Source organism: Poecile atricapillus, chromosome 2 (assembly GCF_030490865.1).
Source record: "Poecile atricapillus isolate bPoeAtr1 chromosome 2, bPoeAtr1.hap1, whole genome shotgun sequence".
NCBI classification, from domain to species: Eukaryota; Metazoa; Chordata; class Aves; order Passeriformes; family Paridae; genus Poecile; species Poecile atricapillus.
This window is the reverse complement of record NC_081250.1, coordinates 8542114-8565073: the sequence shown is the minus strand read 5'-3', so window position 1 is coordinate 8565073 and position 22960 is coordinate 8542114.

The following is a 22960-nucleotide window of genomic DNA, read 5'->3' as shown; positions in this document are numbered from 1 at the left end:
TTCACCTGTTTGAGTGCGCTTTCATCTTTCTAGACAAAGCAGGCTTGGGCTTGGTGCTTGATCTGTGGCATAGTTAGGGCCTTTGGTATTAAAGGCGTTGGGATCACCCTGAGGCTTTTAAGGTTTTAGGGTTAAATTGATGAGCGTGTATAAAATGTAAGCTTTGTTGTTTGGCAGCGTTTTTCAGCATTTGTTTTTTTTTTTTCATTAAGAAACCATGGGACTACACTGCATTCCTCAACTGCCTCTTGCCTATTAAGGAGCACTGTCAAAAGGACACCTTTTTGACTTGCATAAAACTTGTGATTCATTGTACTGCCTTCAATCCCCAGCAGGTCTCCAACTTATTTGAGATGTCCAGGAATGCTTCTGCACCGGATCAGGGTATCTGTTTCTCTCCCTTTTTAATTTGTGCTGTTCCTTCTGGATAATAAGTGCCTGGTATATTGTGGAGCTGGGAGATACATCAGCTTCTGACCACAAAGCCTGGACTTTGACTCCTGTTCTGTCTTTTTGCTTATGGATCTCAGCATTTGGGAATTCAGAGCTGTCCCATGAAAAATCCATATCACAGGCCAAATAGTGCACAAATACGCTTTTTCTGGGTTTTTTTGTTTGTTTGTTCTCCTCTTACTTTGGTGTAGGGAATTAATTGACCAAAGAGTGAGTGGAAGGTGATGCCCTGACCTTGACTATTGCTGAGGAACTTTACTGTGTGGGCACACTGCTGCTAAAGATGAGAGCTGTTGCTTCTTGAAAAATGTTGTGCCTGGGTTTCTGGCTGGGATCCCAGCACCTCTGCTGTGAAATGATTCACCCCAACCCAACAAGCCCTGGTGGCAGCACTGGCCTTGTGAACGAAATTGCTCTCCCCTGGGTAGAGGGAATGAGTAGTGGCTTTAGTGGAAAAAAATTCAGCACAATTTGCAAAGTTATAACTGAGATGAAAAACTTGGTAAAATGGTGTTTTCTCCCTTTTCATTTTTTCCTCTTTCTTCACCCATTTATGTGTTACATGGAGGAATTTATGTATTTTCTTAGATGAGGTTTGAGATAAAGTTTCCTATGGGAATTCCCAAAGGTGTTGGATGCCTTGCACAGTGTACTGTGGGTGACTTGCCCATTCCAAACTTTCTGCCACATCTTCACATGCAGTTCTCTGATATCAAGGCTCAGGAAAGCTTTTGTGAAACGTGGTTGGACAGACAAGTTATTGCAGTTTAATGCATTCCTGTTGTTCACCCACAGCAAATGTGAAATAAGCTCAGAGAATAAGCTACCATATGTGTTTGGTTTCATAGAGGCTTAAAATAATGGAATTATTTAATACTACTAATACATTACTTTAGAGGCTAAAATCATACATTGATACACATATATTTGTATATATATACACAGTTTTCATGTTTTAGCTGATTGGTGAAAACTTGTGAAAAACCCAGTAGCAACTTTCTCTTCATTCCAGCAGTAAGGGCAGGATTGTGAGATTTATCCATGTATCCACGTGAAAGGAAAAACAGTATTTTCAACAAGCAGTAAACTGGAAATCAGGGAAGATGTAGGTGAAAGAAAGGACAATGTGTTAGCTCTGCTGGTGACAACAGTAGAGGCATTTTCTGGCCTTGTCATTTGTCCCTCATGTCAACATGCAGCCATGAGTTTGGGGCAGGTGTAACATTCCAGGAGGAATTGAAAAGTCCCTTTTTTTCTGAGCTGCCACAGAGATTCTGGTTGCATCTAGGCATGGCCACTAGAGTAGTCTAGTCCTGTCTGTGCCAACTTCAGACCTGTTTCTTGTCAACTACCTAAACTTAAGACCCAGATAGTAAGGTCACACATTACATTGCTTTTTGTATTAGACATTGATGTGTACTCATATTATGTTATTGTCTTCTGGAACAATCTCCTCCTTCTAAGGCTATACATTTGTAGACCTTGATTAATTTCTTAACTTCTTCTTTGCAAAGTGAATCCCTCTGGGCTTCCTAATTGATCCCTTAAATTATTTTTGTAGGCCTGCTTTGAACCTTCTCCAGCTCTCTGTGTGTGGACTGTAGAAGTGGTTTCAGCATTTCAGCAGCAATCTTTCTCAGTTCCCCCTTTCCCTACCACATGAAAGAGAAAAGTCAAGAGATTGCCTAAATTTTGTGTCAGAGTTAGTATTTTCTAGGATATGGTCCTTTTTTTGCCTGCACATAAGAAATTAGATGGACCTGTCAGTAAGTGAATTTGACTGACCAGCTAGCACTCAGAAGAGCTCAGCTGATGGGGTCTGGAGCTGGGGCACAAAGTTTACAGCAAGGCACCAACATACAGGTGCCTGAATTTGGAGCTGAGTCTCCCTCTGGTTCATATGTAAATGTATGCTTGGCAAAACTGTTGAACACATCTGTGAATCAGTAAATTCTTTATGACATAATAAGTGTACTTTGAAATAAATGCAAACTGTTCCTGTTTAGGACTGTGAACAAGATGAAAAATGCCATATTTCCCTCACCTTCCTAGCTGAAATTATTTGGAGTCAAGTTCTCCTCACCCAAACTTATACCCTTCAACTGACTTCAAAGGAGATAAATGAGTCTCTCAGCAGGGCAGAACACAGGCTTGTTATTCCTATAACACTCTCTATATGTCATTAACACACTTTTTCTTATCTAACTCTTCTAATAGTCAACTAAATTTTAAGTGTTTATGTACAGTTGGATCATTATTATTTTTTTACACTTAAAACTTGGGAAGGGTATTTTTCCCTTCCCTTCTGTTTATATTTACATTTTCAGATAGTACATATACAGTCTAATCATATCACTTTGAAAGTGATATAGAAAGTTGTGCTCTCTTACTCAATCAGATCTAATCAGTTTGGATGGATTCCAAATACTAAGCATTAATCTCACTTAAACCAAACCCCTGATAGTTCATCTAGCCTGAGTATTCATGTCAAAGACATAAAACAATCTCCTTTAATGCCCACAGTACTTTTTAAATTGAGCTTTCACCATCTGTTAATAAAACCTGCTTTGTACTGCTGGTTGTGTTCTGTGGAATGTGTCAGGGGCGAGTTTCTCTTTCCCTCCTATTCTTAAAGGCAGCCTTTTTTTTTGCCTTTTTTTTTCAAAAGTATATGAAAATTATGCAATATAGTTACAAGGAATTAGTCACACCTTGGCAGAATCTCCATTACCTTGGCTCACATCAAAGGGAAGGAGAGAAGTGTGGTCCTTACAAGCTTAGAGCATTCTTTTGCCTTGGAGTCCCACTCTGTGATGACAACTAAATTGGACACTGATGCTTACTTATTTTTCAACACGTGGGTGTAAAGCATGTTGACCTTGCAGTTGACTTTTTTAGAGCACCTTTCATCGTGGGTGCAAGCTCACAGCAGGATGCAGAGCTCTCTGCTGCCTTTCAAGACTCCCTGGAGAGGATTATCCAGAGGCAGAGGTGCTGAGCTGAAGTCCCCCTTTGACTGCCCCCTGTATTTCAGCATCTCGCATTATTAATCCTGGGAATGGCACTGTGGTGCTTCCCTGTCAAACTCTTACAGAGCTCATGCTCAAAATAAATGGTGCCTTCAGATGACATTGTGCATGATTCAGCAATTTAAGGTCATAATTTACAGCAAAAGGGAAATGAACTACAAAAAGGGCAAGAGGAAGAATCCGTGTTCCTCTGGGGCAGACTTTTCTGAGCACACCACTGGCTGCTTTTCTGAGCACATCTACCAGCTGCTGCTGCTTTCAGAAAGCAGCTCAGTGTGTCTGACTCCAGCTTTGCTTGGGAAAGCAGGTGAGCTGTGTGCATTAGTTGGTTTTAAAAGTCATGGCTAGGCTTGTTTTCTACAATGCTGCATACAAATAAGTGAAAAATAGAAGTGTTTTTTTGATTTGAGATAATGAGGAATGGATTTGAAGGATGGATCAAGTTTTGATTTTGAGCAAGAACTACTGAGCAAGAGACTTGATTGTCAGCATATTCAATTGATTACGCTGGGGTCTGAGCAATGAACAGGCATCCAGGGACACATTTATTCTCCTCAAGAAAGAGGTGTTGGAATATATTGGAAATGTTTTTCAGCTAGGAAAGCAGTTGTTTGGTCTTCTGGCTGCCTCAAGTCAAGAAGCATTTCAGTTCAGTCTCAAGTTTTGATGGTTACAGGACAAGTATAGGAAAAGTGTGAGATGTCAAAATAATGCCACACTCAACTTTTCCCTGGTGTCAACTCTTTCTTTCCTTGGAACCTGTTTCACTGGGAAGTGCAGAAGTGGTCCCATAGCATCACACCTCAGTGCCAGTCTGAAAGTATCAGCTGTCCTCCAAAGTGCAGGCAGAGGATGCTGTCCTTGGTTGGTGCAGTAATTAATTTGTTATTAATAAATAACCCCCAAGAAAGCACTATGGCCTGCAACCTTGCAGATTGTGCAAGCCTCTCCTGTCTCCATGGTCACCCTGTGACATCCATCCCTGAGATTTGCTTTTGAGGCACACTAAATTATACCTGAAAAGTGTGTAAAGCCATATGCAGCTTCACCTCCACCTCTCACAAGTCTGCTGGGAAGCTGCTTTAAAATAACTACAGTAGAATTTAACTGAGATGAGAGTGATGACGGTGATGGTGATGTTCTGAGTTTCAAAATGTAACTTGAACATGGATTACACTTAGCAGATGTGTTAAATAACAAAATACACCCTGGAATTCAATTTGTATTTGATTGCACAATAGGTTAATTTTTTCAGCTACTTTTTCAGCTTCCTCTTAACACTTTTGTTTTTACTTGTAAGTTTTTTGTTTGGATATAATGAGGCTTTGTGTCTCCTGATTCCTTATCTTATGTGGGTGGTAGAAAAATTGCTCTCCTGCTTCAATATTTGTGGTTGTGTGGGGCAGGTGGTTTCACGCAGAGCTGAGCAAAATAGCTGTAGTAAATAAAAAAAGATGTGTGAGTTTCTTTGCCTGAGATTTCTTTATTCAACTGGAACCTTTGCTGCAAACCCCAGGGAACCAGCAGAAGGCTGGTTTCAGGAGTGGAGAGGCCTTTTGCCAACCTTTGCAGCTTCCAGAAACCTCGAGCTGGTTTGGTCATCTGTTGCATGTTGCAGGCCAGCCTGTCCTGGAATTCCAGTTGCCTCCTGCATTTCCCAGGGCTCCCAATTTTTCTCTCTCATTTTGGGCTCCGGGCATCACCTTGTTCCACCCTTCCCAAGACTCCAGCATGGAATGGGTCAAGACTAGATCTTTGGGACTGGTGATCAAACATGAGATGTGGTGTAGGTCTGCTTGACCTGATAAACTCTCCAGGAGCCTCCATCGTGTGGCTCCTTGTGTAATGAGCATGCTGAGCTCTGCTTCCAGGCACAGAGCTGGATCCTGGACATTTCTCAGCTGGGAAAAAAGTAAATCTGTCCAGGTAGTCCCTGGGTATTGCTCACAGCTATCTGGGGGAAACAGACCAGGCATAATACCTTCAAATTAGGTAATGTCTAGGATTTGATGTTGCCTCCTAAGGACACTAGGAAATAACCCACTAATCCAAATTTATTGTAGTGGACTTCTCAGGAGAGATTTCATGTGCTTGTTGCTAATGGACTCTGCCATTTGGATGTTTATGTCAAAGAATCTGTAGGGTTTGAAATTCACTCTTAATGGACTTACAGGTGTCTCTTGAGCTTCATGCTAACATCTTCTGGGATTACCGTGAGATCTCACATCCCACCCAAAATACCTGCTGCTGTACTGTCTCATCTGTTGCCATTACAGCAGGGATTTCTGGACACCTGAAATCATGGATCCTGTCACTTTGCTCTTGGTCTTGGATCTGCTATACGGTGACAATTTGTGTGAAATCCCTCCTGCACAAAGTCATATATGCACTAAGGCCTGCAACAATTGCTAGAACTACTTAAATCCTTGCCTTTATGAATGTATAAATGAATCTTTATATAATATTTTAAATTATACACTTGACGTGTACAAAATTTATTTATTTAAATCATGATTTTTTAAAACAGTCAGCTGATATTTCTCAGGCAGCAAGGCAAGGGGAGGACTGTGAACACTTGCATGGTATAACATCAAGCTGAGAGAGAGATGAGATTTTTGCTTCTGGACTTCAGAAGGTCAAAATCAGCGTGGGAACTTTTCCCAGTGGTGGCAGCTGCAAATGTCAGGGAGAATTGCTTTTCCAGCAGCTTCCCAGGACAGATTTTCACAGTCAGAACCATTAATTTCTTGTGTACTGTTGGAAAACCATAATAAAAGAAGCCTGTATATAATTTTGAGTTTGAATTGATTTTGGGGATGATTTCAGAGGTATATAAGCAAGGGAGTGCAAGGAATATTGTAATTTCAGTTATATTTGGTGTATTAATGAAAAGAACACCCAAAGCAGGCACTGACCAAACACATACTTATTTAAAAGCAGGAGACTGGAAATTTGAAATGTCTGCGTGACATTTGTGATAATGCCATGGTCCTAAATATGACTATTAATAACAGGAGTGTTTATCTATGACAATACCAAATTTAATTTGCTGTAAGCCATGTAACCCAGGTGTATAATGACATGGCACATATATTCCACAGCACTGCAAACACAAAGCTGTATCCATTTGATAAACTGCTTAAGCAGTTGGTGTGCTGCATTTGTTATGTATTTTTGAGGTGTTCAAGGATGGTCAATCCCAGAGAACTGACTGGAGACTTTTGAATTCAGGAAAATGATTTTAAATAGAAAAAACAGTGACAATCTCCACAGGATGTTGTTGATAACCTGAAATCTCAGAACAAATGCAACAGATTCATAAACAAGAGTCAGGCTGAGATGTTCCAGTAGAAACAAGTCTCCACTGGGGTGATCTGTCTGCTCCCCATCACAGCCCATCCCACCCAATGAGAGCAGCTAAAAAATAGCTGGTGACACAATGCAGAATAGAAAGCTTAAAGTAGCACCAGGAAATCTTTTAATTCCATATTTTGTTTCAGGGACACCTTAGCTGGTATTTTCTCTTGTTGCAGCACCTCAGGAGGGCAGATGTGTGCTTATCTGAGCAATAACCCAGCCAGCTGCTTTCAAAGGGAAGGGTGGGCGAGTTCTTATGTCTGCAAGAACCAGGGGATGGAGAAACTACACATTCACAAATATGGCCCATTTCTTTAATGACTAACACCTTCATTTTTTCCTTGTAGAAAGGCCAGAAGATGGGAATGAGACTCTCTTGCAATCTTACTAGGGAATTAAAATGTTGGCATAAGTAGGTGACAAAAGGCAGCAATGGTAACGTGAGCTCCTCTTCTTTCACTAGTTGACTTGACTTCCTTAATCTTTTATACTTACAGTGAAAGAACTTGGACAAGTTGAATTGCCACAAATTTTCTTCAGGGCACGACAGCCTAAGTGGAAGGAGTTGGTGGCTTGTGCTTGTAAGGTCTCAGGTTCCCTTGGAGTAGGAGATTTTCACATCTCCTGTAGAAAACCCATCAGGTGAGTCTGTGTTACCTCATGCAAATTCTTGACAAATCACACAAATCCTTCTCCAGAAGGGATTTCTCACAGGCTGGTGAAGCTCTGTATCCCAGGGAGGGTAGTAACCTCCTTCAGAAGCCCGTCAACTTAAATCCCACAGGTACTAAAGTATCTCCAGATAATTTAACAGCATGTGATGGATGTAAATCTGGATTCTGCCTGGAGGTTAAAAAGGACATAATAGCTATGTAAGAATAGAGTAGTTCTAAATTTCCAAAGAGTAATTTTGCAATCTAAGATTCATACAATGTGCATTAATGTAACAGAACATTAACTTCAGTGAAAAAAAATGTTCTTTTATACCAAGTGCCAATAAATATCTCACTGATATCACGTTTCAGTACTAGAGAAACCCTACAAACATAGAGTAGTTTGGGCTGAAGGGACCTTGCAGATCATCTGTTTCCAGCTCCCCTGTCATAGACCCTTTATACAGCAATATTTGTACTTTAAAGGACTCTACAGTCTATCTCATGGTCCAGTCCAAGACTTCCCTGAACTTGTGCATTTTGAATTAAATGCCACTGTGGATATTTTACATTAAATAAAAGAACTCTGGAGCTTCTGAGGTGCACTGTGTGCTTGGTAAGTAGATGACATTTTTTTATAAAAATGAATTACCCCTCAGAAACAAAATGAATCAGAAAATACTGGCAAATCACACTTTTCAAACATGGCAAAGGCTGTTAAAAAAACCTCTGTTAACTAAACTGGTATTAACTTTGAAAATTTCTTAACATTTCTCCCTAAAGATGGGTTATACATGGCCTCCTTAAACCTCCTTCTCCTTGTAGCTTCACATGCAAGCCATATGAAATCCACATAGACTTGATTTTCCTGCCTTGATTGTGCTGCTATTTTCACACGTCCACAGTGAATTTTAAAAACTGTTGGTCTGGACAAACATCCATAAACACCACTTTCCACCTTTCCTGCTCAGCTGCCACTGTCCACACGAGGTCAGAGGCAGCAGAGCTCTAGGCTCTGTCTTTTCCTACAGTGTACAAAGGGACAGGACAGTCTGTCCACCTGGGGATTCTGGGAGCGTTAAACCCCAGCTGGGAGCATGCCTCAACATGTTGCAAGTTGTGCTAAGGTTGCTAAGTGACTTAAATCCACTACACAGAATACAACCATATAGCCTCAAAACAGCAGAACCTGACTTGGTTTGTAGTAACTCATTAAAATGACTCTACAATTCTTTTGATGTTCTGTACTAGTCTGGTCACATTCCTTTCTGTTTTATAGCATGGTAATAACAACATTCTTGTAAACAGTCATATAAACTCTAACCTTCATATTGCTCTCGTCAGATGATCTGAAAGCATTTTCACATCAGGATTTGGCTTTCTTACCCCCATAAATCATATCCCACATCATCAAAGGAGCAGTGGGAAAAGTAGGGATGCATAAATTGATTACTGCTTGGTCACTTACTCAGGGCACCATGACATGCTCTGAAGACTGAAATTTTTTTTGGTAAATATTACTTCTATAAATTAATTGTTTAGAGTGATTGGGCTTTCTGTTCTCTTTCAGAGGAAACTCTGCTGTGAACAGATAGACTCCTGTCTGGATGTTAGTGCCTACTCTGTACTGGTTATCAGCCTGTGCTCTCTCCATTATTATCAATGCACAGTCATCCTCTGCTTGCATGGAACTACAACCTGTGGGAATATTTTCTGGGAGCTCGAGTTCTGTATCACACAGCTGGCAGTGGAGAATTATAGAAAGAGAGGAGGCCTAGGAGGCAAAAAAAAAAAAAAAAAGAAAAAGAAGCCACTCTGGTTTAGCCATGCTTGTCCACAGATAGAGCAGACAAAAGAAAGACAACTGGCTTTAGCTACAGAAGTGTGCTGCAAGGAGGACAGACAGCAGTTTCCAGATGTCTCTGGCCAAAGGCTTGGCACTTAAGCATTTGCTCAAACAAAAGGGCCAAGGATAAGGGACTGCACCCTTTGCAAACAATGCGGCACATGGACATGCACTCACATGCAAAGAATTTACACTGGCTGAACAGTTTTCCAGGCAGTCAGTAAATATGACTTATGCCTTCTCTTCCTCCATCAATAGTTTAAACAATCTGGGAGCAAAATGAGATACAATGATTTTCTTGACACTCTAAATGACTGACAAGGGAAGATTTCAGACATTTTAACATGTCCTCAGCTTGCTCGCTTACTTTTCTTTCCTTCTATTTCTTTCTTATGATTATTTTTCTTTATCCCAGGCAACTCTGCATTTTCCTTTGGATTGTCCAGTTAGAGCAGAGAAATAAAGTAATATACAGTGAACATATCACAGAGCATGAAAAGGAAACCGTAAATGCTCAAGTGAACAAACTGCCAGCGATTTCTAAATAAGCAATGTGTTACACAGCATATCTGCTGAAGGCTGATACATTTATAGTAGTTGCAATCTGCTGGAGAATTTTTTGCAAGCAGGGAAAAAAAAGTAGCTAGATTTGACAGATAAATTTTTCACAGTGTTACCCTTTGTTTATAGACCTTCTCTCCTTTTAGTGTACCCTAGAGCAAATCTCTGCCTTTTCAAAGGGCCACGCCATTGTTCAACTGAAACGCTATTATTTCTTCTCTCAAGTTTGATTAAATTACTTGGCACTCACACAGAAGTAGATAATAATACAAACACAGTGATCAAGGTGGCAGATGTGCCGTTATTCTCTTAATGGCAAATAACAAATTCTTCAAACTGGGGCTACGCAGCGTTAGAGCAGTACAGGGGCTACACAGGGAACATTACAGCCAGTTTTACATATGTTAATTGAAATGGGATTGAGAATTTATTGGGGGACATTTAAATAATTGCTTTTCTTAGCAAATACAGTCTGGCTGTTGGTTTATGGATGGTGTGTGTGTGGAGATTGCTGAGATTAGGGCCAGAGAGGAAAGCAGAGGTTGGAGCCAGCTGACGGCGCCTGCGCAGTACTGGGGCTCAGCTGCCTTGCAGGAACTTGCTCCCACATCTGAGCCCTAGGATAAAAAATGTATTTTTAAAGTGTGCTAGCTAAAATGTTTTAATTAACACCTGTTTAAGCCCTGGAATAAGCAGCACAAGGTATTTTCTGTTATATCAGCCGATGGAAAAGTGGCTTACTTAGGTGGAGGAGTCCAGGGAAGAGTTAGGACACCCTGGTCCTCTGAAAAGACCAAGTGGTGAAAAGGGCAGTCCTGCATCCTTCCTGGGAAGATTAAAGTAGCCACCCTTTGAGCCAGGATCAGAAACCAGGGATTTAAAATATATTAGCTCAAATGCTTGAGCTAATAAGTTTCAAAATAAATCTTTTCTAGACTACACAAGCCCTGAGGGAAGAGCAAAGAGATTAAGGTAAAAATAGAAAGCATGAAGAGCCTAATAATGAGCCACACCTGTTTAGCAAAGTTTCCCTATCTCTGGTCTGGTCTACACCCCGGGTTTGTATCAGTATGACTGTCTTGGCCAGGAAAGTGTTTTTCTGAGGGACTGGGAGGATGAGTAGGCTGCCATGAGGGAGCCACGTGACAGTGGTGAAGACCCTGAGGGCAACCATGGAGTTGTCTGCAGAAAATGTTTCCCTCTCACTTGCCCCGGTACTGGAGGAGTTTTGGTTTGTGTCATGTGTAGATAAAAATAAGGACTTTTTCAGAAGATCTAAACGTGATTTAATAATTTAATTATTTAATTACTTGGAGACAAGTGGTTTTCATTTACTACAATGGATCTCAATCTTGTTGGCCTCCAGGCTCTATTGTACTGTAAATATTATTACTCATAATAAAAACCAACTTAACGTTTTTCCCCAAAACTCCAAGATCTGGTCTTCAGCTGCTGATGCTGGTTCAAACTGGGAGAGGAAGTAGATAAAAAAACACCAAAGAAACTTTCTTTGAGAATTCTCACATTATTTCAAAAACCCCAACATCCACATAATCTCCAGAGAAGTGCAGGTTAACACCTTGCAACCTGCCAGTCTTCTCCAGTCAGTCCTTTTTGTCCATCATGAGGGCTGTTACAGCATGTGAAGACTTTGCCAATGGCTGTACTTTACATTTCAGTGGGGCATATGTAGGACAAACCGGCTGAACAGCAGGTGACTCATAATATTACACCCATAATGTTACATAATACATACATAATATTATTTTTGAGTTTTATTGTGCTTTTTTTTATTATAATGGGCAGGAATATATCATTCTTCATGAGAAGTATTGAGATCCACTAAATGAGATGTTCAAGATTAAGTTCTAGAGTAGGAAGTTCAGTTTTGAGACATGAGAATTTGTGTGTGTTTGTGTAAAACAAGATTACCTTTCTCCCCTGTTCAATTATTTATAATTGAATATATATAATATATATATATAATTGAATATTTGTAATTGAAATATATAAATATTTATATAAATTTAAATAAAATATATAAAAATTTATATAAAATATAAATTGAATATTTATAACCTTACCCCCAGAGCAGCTACAGGACGTCGGGCATCCAAGTGTCCAGGCTGACAGCTTGATTTCAGTGAAGTTAGCAGGATTTTTGCAATTGCTGTCTCCTCCTTAGAGTTTGCCCCACAGCCTTGTCAGAGTGGACAATAATCCTGACGAAACTGTGGGACAAAGCCAGTCACAATATAAATAGAGATATAAATTCTATCTGGGGTTAAGAGGCACAGATGGATATATATTAGGTAGCTTCCATAACACAGGAAAGTTGCCAGAGAGAATTTTTTCCTTACACCTTCTTACACCTTTGTCCATGTTTCTTTCTCCTACCAAATATCTATTTAATATTGCTTGGAGAGAAAAGTGAGGAAGCACCTATTCACTCATGCTCATTAACAGTCCATTACAATATATTCCATAGACCAGACTCAGCTGCCTGTTTCTGATCAAGAGTAAGATGTAGGCTCCATCAGCAGATCATTAGAATAAATCTGAATTTGGTTATGTGTCAACACAGTGACAAGGCTTAATCCTTCAGTTATAAGTGAATTTGGTTACATTTACCTTATTAATACTCATAAAAACCCTACTGAGAGGAAAATAATTGCATTTTCCAGAACACTTTTCTGATATATTTAAACCTAATATAGTATAATTAGAAAGCAAATGAGACAAGTCAAAAGTAGAGGAGAGAAAGAAACTGATATGAGTGATTTTTATGCTCCTATTTTCATGGCATGTGGCCACCTGATGATTGTTAACTGTGAGATGACAGCTTGGGCTTGGTTTTGTGAGAACTGAACAGAGCTGATGAACTGACCAAAAGGAGAGGGAATTTCCCAACATCTTCTTTCTTTACTAATTTTTTCCCTACTGACCTTTTTTGTCCTCCCTTACCTTTCCCAGATGCAAAGTTCCACTGTTTGACTCCAGCCTTGAGACAGTGGGATTTTACTATAAACCAGTTAAAACTCATTAACCCAGCACAACTTTGTTGTTTTTTGGTTTGTCTGTTTGTTTTTGTTTTTTTTTGTGGTCTCTATTTTCTGCCATGAGTTGAGCTGGCTCAAAGGGGTCAGTGACACCAGAAGAGGAGCCAAATGAATAATAGCAGTGAGGGAGGATGAGGGACTGGCTGAGGAAGAGAAGGAATATCTCCATTTTGGTGTCAATGAGCTGTCAGAGCAGCTCATCCTGTGTCATAAAATTGTAGCTCGAATATGCAAGTTTGTTTTGGCTGGAAAGGACACTTCTGATTTCTTCTGCACTCTGGATTCCTTGCAGATTTCTTCTAGTTTGGTGAAATGTAACTGCTCATCAGAAAGTGAGAATTTCTGACACAATTTGTTGGGGTGAAAAGGAGAAGGTGGTGTCCTTTGTGGCAATGTGCCACACCAGATCAGCAAGAACATTTAACTGCACCCCAAGTGTCTTGCCCAAGATCACATAGGAAATATGTGGCAGAATGGAAAACTGGCCAGCTCTCTCTTGTAACAGCAAGAAAATCACTGTACCCCCAAAATCTCAGGATCTTGCTGCTGCTCCAGATAGGATTAGGTGATATAAAGGAAAGTGGTGGTTCCTCATGGATGTAGGATAATCTACCTCATCCAGCATTTCAGCACACCCTACTCTCTACACATCAGAGAATGTTTTAAACATAAAAGCATGGGGTTATTAGACCTTCCCAAATTTGTCAGTAAAAATGGTTATTCTAAAAAGTTCTGCCCCCAGAACTCTCTGAAAATTTAACTAATTTTAACTAATTTAACTAATTTTGCTGAGTTGTCAGCCTTGGGGATGTCCTTTCACAGTCCTGCAGGCAGAATAGGTGAAAAATTCTTTCCCTCTTACCAGTTTTGATTTTGCCATGTCTTAATTTCGCTGGACACTCCCTATTCCTTAGGGTTTCTGGCAGCAATAATAAATTTTCCCAGCTCCTGCATTGCTGTTGAACAGCGAGACCCGAGCTCCTGCCTCTTTCCAGGCGGCTGCTGGGCAGCGTCAAAAATCAGGGATCAGGGATGGGTCCTGGCTTCCCTCTGATTCCTGCCGTCCTCCAGCACCTCCGGCCACCCGAGCTCGGACATTCCGGTTCGGTTCTGTGTGACGGGGGTATCGAGGGATGGATGATCTGTCCCCCGAGGGGGTGAAGCTGGAGCGCTGGGATGGATGTGGGGATGGAGCGGGGATTTTTGCGGAGCGGCCGCGCGCAGCAGATGGCGCTGCGCCTTTAATTCCCGGGAACCGCCGCTCCCTGCCCTGCTCCATTCCCACCAGAACGGCTTCAAAAATAGCTGGAGAAATAGAAAACTGCGTTATGTTGTATTTTACTAGATGTAGCTTTTTTTTTTTTTTTTTTTGTTTCAAATATTTGACATATCTCCCTTTCTGCTGGTTTCCAAAACCCGCCAAGACACCATCAGCCACCATTTCTGACCATGGGGACTGAAAAGTACCATCCCCAAAATTCCAGATTTATTTATTTATTTATTTATTTATTTTTAACCATAACTACACAGTAAATATAATAATAAATCCCAGGAATGACATGTTTAATTTGGGGTAATCAAAGTGCACTTTTGTAGAGGTATTAATAAGATTTATAATTATTTATGTACTGTCTCCAGGGAACAATGGGAACTGTTAAACAATTTGCTCAAATACAAGCAGTATATATATATAATGTGGGAGAGTAAAAGAACTCTATTTTCTTCAGTCTTAACCTCTTACAAGTCTGTATTGCTTTCAATGCTCCCATTTCTAGATTATATGTGGAATGATAAGAAAAAAGGGAACGCTTCAAGGGGAAGGGACTGTTCTATCCACATTGTAATTTTCATAGTCCTGCCTTAAAACAAAATTTATCTTTATGGCTCACATAGAAGTGATATATCACCTTGCACAGTAAATAGCCGAGGTGAACTTTGTGGTAAAGTTTAAACTTACTTTAACATTTTCTTGGGTTATAAAAAAATTCATTGCTATGGCACCTTATTTAGAGATTAACATGTATCCTTTTCCACACAGTATTTTCAATGCCATCGTTCCTGAACACCTGCTTTTTATATCTGTCCTTTTAGTGTTAGAGCTGAGGAACTGTCAAAGGAATGAATTGTATATACTATATTTTTTTCAGTGTGAGTAGGTTTTACAAACCCCAGAGAACACATAAAAAGATCCAGAATACTGGTGTGCACAAGCCATGGGGCTGTACCATTGCATGGAACTCCAGCGTGGTCCGTGGAGCTGCAAGGGAAGAGTGAAATGTATTAAGGGTTTGCTTTTGGAATTGTGGCTTTTCCTCTCCCCTAGTTTGCCTGTAGAAGGGCATAGGAATTTATAGACAGATACAATCAATATATAGATACAGACAATCATTGTGCTTTGGGAAAAGAAAAATACCTCAGCCTCCTGCGTTCACCGACATGCCATAACATGGCATAGTCTTGGAAATCTGGCCCTGAAGGTTACAGGTGAGAGCAGGACTATTCCAGGCCTCCCCTCTGCCCAGGGGTGACACAGAATAAGAAATAACCCTGTTGTCTGGAAATGTAGCTGCCAGTGGCAACAGAGAGAGACAGATTTAGACTTTCACCTGTTTTCTGAAGATTTGCCAAACATCACCAGGTTCATTGCTGGAACAGGATGTTTGTTGAGACTGGACATTCCAAGACTCAGTCCCATGGTTTGAAGCCTGTAAATTCTCCTCTGGAAAGAACAGGATTCAGGACAAAGCTGTGGCACTTCTGTAGGGTGGGAGCTGAGGCTTGGGGACATGAAGCCCCTTTGTGTAGGTCCCTTTGGATGAGGAGGTGAGTCAAAGCCAAGACACTCCTCTTCACAGACACTGTCTTGACTCAGGGTCCAGGTTAGCACCACTCATTCCTTCCCACTGGGTTAAGGGCTGGCTGAAGGCTGGGAGCAGCTGAGCTCCTGCATCCTGCTCAATATTTAGTCAATATCTGGTTCCTCAGACAGGGTTTAGAGGGGTTCTTGTCTGCTGCTGGCGTGGGCCATGGCACTGCTCAGTCTCCCAGGAATGGGGATACATGGAAATGGGAAGTTGTGACTCTGAGGATATTTTATAGTCCAGGAGGTTGATTTCCAGTGCCAAATATCATACTGCCTCAGAATTTCTCTGAACTTAATCCTCTTTTTTTTTAAGGTGAGGTGTTATACTCCAGCTCATTATACAGATCTGTCATTATTCTTAATTAAGCTAACTTTAAAACTCCCACCAAGAGAAGCCTGTCCTGCATTTAGAAGCAGTCAAGAACTGGTGGAAGCTGTTGTTACAACCACTATACTGTATGCTATAAAAGAGAAAATTAATTTTTAAAAGGGGAGATCACTTAAGGCACTCACTCATTCAAGGCAGTTCTCCTTTCAAATTTGTTCTTAAGTCAATAAAAAAAAGTTTGATTTTGTTCCTGTTTCTAAATACACACCTCACATAACAATAAAATCCACAGACATTCATATATGTGGCAATACAAACGCTGCTTTTGCAGAGTTTATTTAAGAAGCTCCAAAATAAGCCCAAAGATAATCACACTTAGACCAAAGACATACTTAGGATAAAATAAAAACACAGCCACAGTAGTTATAGTCTAAAAGTGCAATAAAGTATAGTCACAACTAAATTATGTCTTGGACTGAAGTAGATACAAAGTATTAATTGGATGTAGGCCCTTTAACCTTTTTGCAGGAAGCAAACTTGAGATCTAATAATTTTTGTGAAGATGAGCTTTCTGTGCTTCCAGTAATATTTCTGGGCTTTGAAAGGATCCTGACTTTCCTTTCAGATTGTTTTGATGAGATTGGCTCTAATATTTCATCCATGCCAGCTGAGCAGGGGTAAGAGAGGATACAGGGGGATGGAAGTTTGATTGCCTTATTCAAAGGATACAAACACCCTGCTGGTGCTGCCTGTTCTCTGCTGTCTCTCTCTGGATCCTTTTAAGGTACTTTGTTGCTAGACATATTCATGGATGCAAAAAATTGTGGCAGAAAAGAGTGTTAGCTAATGATTCAAATATCTCATCTTACAAAGAAGTAGCTTGTTGGGAAGAAGACAGTGGAGGCAAGAGTGTTTTATATCACACACAAAACTGATTAAAATTTCTTTTCTCTGTTATGTTCACTAACTTTCATTTCCATTACCCGTGCCCAAAATAAGGTCCTGAATTAATCCTTGTGCTTTTAAAATATACAGAATTATCTAACCCCTACCTCCAACAGGTATCTCCTTTTTAGCAAACCATTTCAATTTTAACCCCAAACCAGTGCTGACTTCATTAAGAGGAGTAAAAAACTTAATTCAGGTTGAGAAACCCACATCTACAGTTTAAAGAAGTAATGGGTGGGTCTGTGTGACTCTAACTTTGATAGCCTATTCTGAGATGTCAGGAATGGACTACATCTACCCTAACTATTGCTCTGGAGAGTTTTGGAGAAGCCTGAAGTGCTGCTGATGTGCAGTTTACATCTGTCTAAAATTATGATAAAATTATTATATCTTTCCTCATTCTGCCTTGCAGAACTGTTCAGGAGGTGATAATGGTAGCAAAGTAGGCACAAGCAGCTCAGAGCTGGTAACAGCTATCGTGACTGTTTCTTCAGAGAAGGCCTGGCCATGGTCAAAGAGGATTAAGGTACATCTTTTATCCTAGTAAATGGAGTGGGCTAAAGGAATATACATACTTATGTATATGTCGTCTGAAGAAGCAAGTTTTAACAGCCACAGGCCATAAAAACTGGAATCCTGGACGGGCTACAGGCAGGGAAACCACCACACATTCACCAGTGGCCTGGATAAACATTTGCTATTAATTTCCTCTTAGTGCAAATGCAGCTTCATCCTAACAGCTGACGTTTTATGAAGGATCAGATTTTGTTTCCTTGTAAAAAGAATTAGAGAAATGCTTAAAAGCCAAAACAAATCTGAGTAGTGAAGGGTGATGACATTTAGCAGGTCTGCAGAAATCCACTTCTGCTAAGCTTGGGCATTAGCACTCTGTGTATAGGAAAGGAGTTAATTATTTTTGTCTCTTTCATCCTCACCCCATGGACAGATGAGCCACCAGAGGACAGTCTGGACCTGCTGAAGCTGCTGAGCTGCTGGCCTCAGGCTACCTGACCTGAACAGCCACACCACCAGCAATTACTGTGCCAGGCATGGCAAGGCAGAGGACTGTGGCCAGCCCAGGCTGACCTGCTCCTCCCAGCCAGCACCAGTGTCCCCAGGCCGTGGCCTGAGCAAGCAGGTGGCTCTCCCCAGGCTGGCACAATGGACTGGTGAGGAAGAGAAGAGGTGGCTGTGTCAGGGGATTATTCCCACCTTGTGACACAAGTGTCATGTCCCAGGTTTGTGTCAGCAGCGTGAGTGAGGAGGAATCTGCCCCTTCACCCCAATTAGTGATGAACAAGTTAAACAACACTGGACCCAGTATTGAACCTTGGGGACTCCACCAGTGAGAGGCCTCCAGCTGGACCCTGTGCCACTGATATGACCCTCTGGGATCTGCCATTCAGCCAGTTCTCAATCTACCCCTCTGTCCACTCATCCTGCCCACGCTTCCTGAGTTTGTGAATGAGGATATAGTGAGGGACAGCGTCAAAGCCTTATTTAAACTGAGGCAGACAACACCCACTGCTCTTCCCTTGTCCATCCAGGTGGTCATTTCATCATAGAAAGCAATCAAGTTGGTCAGGCATGCTTTGCCTTTAGTGAATCCATGCTGGCTGCTTGGGATCACCTTCTTGTCATCCCTGTGGACAGAGATGGCCTCCAGAATGAGGTGCTCCAACACCTTATCAGGCATTGAGATGAGGCTGACTGGCCAGTAGTTCCTGGGCCCTTCCTGCCCTTTTTGAAGCCTGGAGTGACTTTTGGTTTCTGGCAGTCCTCAGGCACCTCTCCTGATTGCCACAATTGATAGCACATGAAATATAACTAAATGTTCTTCAAGGTTAGGGCAGGTGCTGTGCAATCATTCAGTCTTCTACTAGCTGTCAATGCCTGTTTGTAAGTGAGGTCAACAAGATGTTTACTGTATGGTTGAGTGGTTTATTTGAAGTAAAGATGTATGATCTTTGAATGAAGATATTAATGATGTGACAAAAAAATCCTGAAAAAGTACTTCTTTCAATAGGATCAACAGTTAAAGTCATGTACTAACAAGCTAGATGCCAAAAGTAGCTGCAAGGAGTGTAATAATACAGATTTTTGCTGTAAAAATAGAAATCAGGAAAAGCAATAAATCTGTTAATCTACCCAACTTTTAAAAACTAGATTAGGATGTGAAATTATAATTATCTCTAATTATTGTAGCTAATGATTTTCTTAATAAAATAAAACATTTATTTTTGAGTTTTACACATTCTTCCTGAGTACAAATGGTGCTATTTTATCAAAACTTGATTTCTGTTCCACTTAAATCCTGTTCCTCAAGTATCCCATGTGGCAATGCAAGGTCTGCTATTAGGACAAATAATAAAACAAAAAAATTAGCTGCAATTGTAGCTGAGGTCTGGATTCAAAGAATTTATATGTTTTTCGGTATCATAATTCAAATGATAAACTTCAGTAACTTTAAAACATTAAATTATTTAATCTGTTATTATAGACAAAACGCACAGAGTTAAAAGCCAAACACCAGCCTTCCTCAAATGTGTATAATCTAATTTGTGAAATCAAGCCATGGAAGTCAAAGAATAGCAGAATTAAGGTTACTTTTGCTATCTCAGCTTGGTTACTTTGGGTGTAATGATTGGGTAATTCTTAATTAAAGATCTATAATTAATTTTTAATTATAGATCTGTGTGTTGCTCCCCTTGCTTCTTCTCTTCCTCTTCCAGTACACAGACTGGACCATGTTCTGTTAATAAGCAAGTGGTATTTAATTTTCCTTTTGGCATTCATCATGTGATCTTAAGTGTTCTCTTGCTCCCTCCTACCAGTTCCTGTACTGAATTCAGCATAATTATTTTTCTTGAGGCTTTCCTGTAGCTTTCAGCTCCCTGCTGTCTGTGAGTTTCACAAAAAAGAGTGGATTTTTTTCTGCAGCAGTCCAACACATGAGATATGGCCTTAACCTTACTCCACAAGTGAGGCACATGGCAGGCCAGAAATATTTGCTGGATTTGAGTGCCCAGTTTCTGCTAGTTTGACTTTGCCCACCATGGAGCCATATTTTATGTGGTAGTTGGCTGTGGGTGCTCAGCATTTCTGCAGCTCAGAGACCCCGCAGAATCTAGTCAGGGACCCAGCAAGCAAAGCTGTACAATTTATAACAGCTAGAGAAGGAGCTGGTTGAAATTGCTTGCCTTGCTTTGCATAGGAGATGAGCAGCAGAAATACAACCAGCTCTCAAGGATAGCAGTGAAACCATCCTCCCTCTTCTGGTAAAGCCCTAGGAGCAGATTTAGTGGGAGAAACTGTGAGCTGTGAGCATCTCCTGTTACCTTCCCTGATGGAATACCTGCAGTCCAGGTCATTCCTGGAGAACAGCCATGCTGCAGTGCATTGTCACTGCACCTGAATCCTCTTTTCTTTTTGTGCTACTATAAGACATCCATACCCCATGGGCAGCAGTCTCCCTTTGTTACATCCTCCCATCCATCATCAGTGCCGTCCATTTTGTGCCCAGCAGGAGGGAGAAGTATATGATCATGCTATTAAAGATAATGCCTATGCAAAAAAGGGATTGAATCAGGGCTGGAGAGGCAATTTGGTTCTGGCACTTCCTCACATTTGATTGCGACTGCAAGATTCTTTTCACACAGTTTGAGGTGTGTAATTTCACATACTCGAGGGGGGAGGAAAAAAAGTAGACTGCCAAAATAGGCACTTCATTATGCAGGGTCACAGTGAGTCCCAGGAGAGGCAGCAGGGCTGGAATCTGTGCTGGCCACTGAAAGCTCTGCTTCTTCAGTTAATAGAGTAGCAACAATAATAATCACCAGATACCAATGTCCTGCTGAAAACACTGGGAGGTTGTTTCCTATAGGGCAGGCTGGACAATTGTTAGTGGATCTTGCAGGCATTTCAGGGCAGCAGGGGATATGCAAAGCTTCTAAATGGTGTTTTCCATTCTAAGTTCAGGAGGGAAGTTTGACATACTATTTTTCTAGATTTTCCACTTTTACTATGCCAAACGAGACTGGGACAGGAGTATTTAAGTACTCCTAAATTTGCCCAGCCACACAGTTTCCTTCAGATTTCCCTGTTGCTGGGGAAGTCCCAGCCTTCCTGCTCTGCCATCTTTAGTTCCACAGATCTTCTAGTTTTAATGGTCTTTCTCAGCCATAGTTCAAAGTTCCCATCTCCACTGGTTCCCACAGTGCGCTTCCTCACACACTGCTGGCATTAAGCTTTGGCCTCCCCATGACTTGTCTTCTGAAACAACCATCAGGCTGCCCTTAGATTTCCAGCCAATTCCTCAATTTAGTTCCCTCATTTGCCTCTGTCTTCTCCCTGTTCCTCCCCCACTTCCACCTCAGAGACCCATTTCCATATTCTTCACCAAGGAGGTTGAAATCATGGGTAGCCCTGGCCTTTAGGGTACCCCAAAATGGATGGAAACAGCTTGTAGTTACTTGGAACAGCAACACAGTATCAGATCTCTTTATCTCCATCCCAAAGAACTGATGTTGTGGATGGACCTTCAGGGAATCACTGACGTCTCAGAAGTCCATTGTTCATATGTGACCTGTGTTTTTTTTTTCCTAAAGGTTGAAATAATTCCTTGGTGTAGATTTTGTAGATATGTACAGAGGTAGAGAAGGATGTGTTTCAGAGGTAACCCACATCTGAATGCCAAAATTCAAGTATGTTTTCCAAAGCATTAAAGTTCTGAAAAAAGAGTGTTACCACATGGTTTTAACATGGACAAAGCAGGTATTTTCCATGGTCTTGTTATTGGCAGTAAGTGAAGTCTTTTGGCTGAAGTTTTCTGAAGAAGATTTTTCAAGCTTTGACAGTGTCTGATGTGTCAGTGTTCAGCCTAGTCATCAGCACTGGGACCCTAAAACGGGGATAATTAAGGAATCTCAATAATAGCTGGTGTTTCCAGCAGTGCTTATGAAACTCCTGAGCACTGGCCTAACTGCACTCAGGGAAATGCTCACAGCATCAGACTTGTCTCAGCTGGAGAAGTCTGAGTTCAGGCACATGGTGTCACTCTTGGGGTGTCCTGCTCAAGGCCAGGAGTTGGACTCAGTGATGCTGATGGGTCCCTTCCAACTCAACATATTCTATTGATTCCATGATAATTCAGTTTCACATTTATCCAGTTTTATTATAATCAAAATCAACAGAAAAACAGGATGATGGCAACTGTGGAATAGCCATTATATCAGATAGGAAGGGATATCAGCCAAGGCTGACAGATGATATTTATGCAAAAATGTTCATGATCAAGAATGGTTTGTCTGCTTAAAAATCCCTGAAGTTACTTATTTGAATTCCATAAACATTTTTAAAAGGAGTTTTAAACCTAGACTAACCTTTACAGATGTAAACTTCAACAGTCATCCCAGAGCTAGGAAAATCTATTGTCATGACTGTAAATATAGTATCTGCTGATGTTATTTGTTTCCTGAATAAGTGCTTGGTAAGAAAGAAAACCATAAGCCTAGTAATGGATTTTTCTCCATTTTTAGTCTCAATCACACTATAGTCAATACTACTTAAAACTGAGATGGAAACCTCGTTTACAGGTTGGAAGAGCTAAATTTTGTATAAGATGTAGATAAAAAAAAGCTTTTCAATTGAACAGAATTATTAAGATCATGAATCACAGTATATCAGCATTTCTCATCCACACCCATTAAAACACTTACAGTAAGGTGTCTTTCAGGACAAGCATGCTGAATGCATTTGAAGTACTTCACATAAGCCCACCTCGTGGGTTCTCTGCATTCTGGGAGCATTTTGCATTATCATTCATCTATTTGCCTTAGATCATGAATGATCTGAGGATACATAA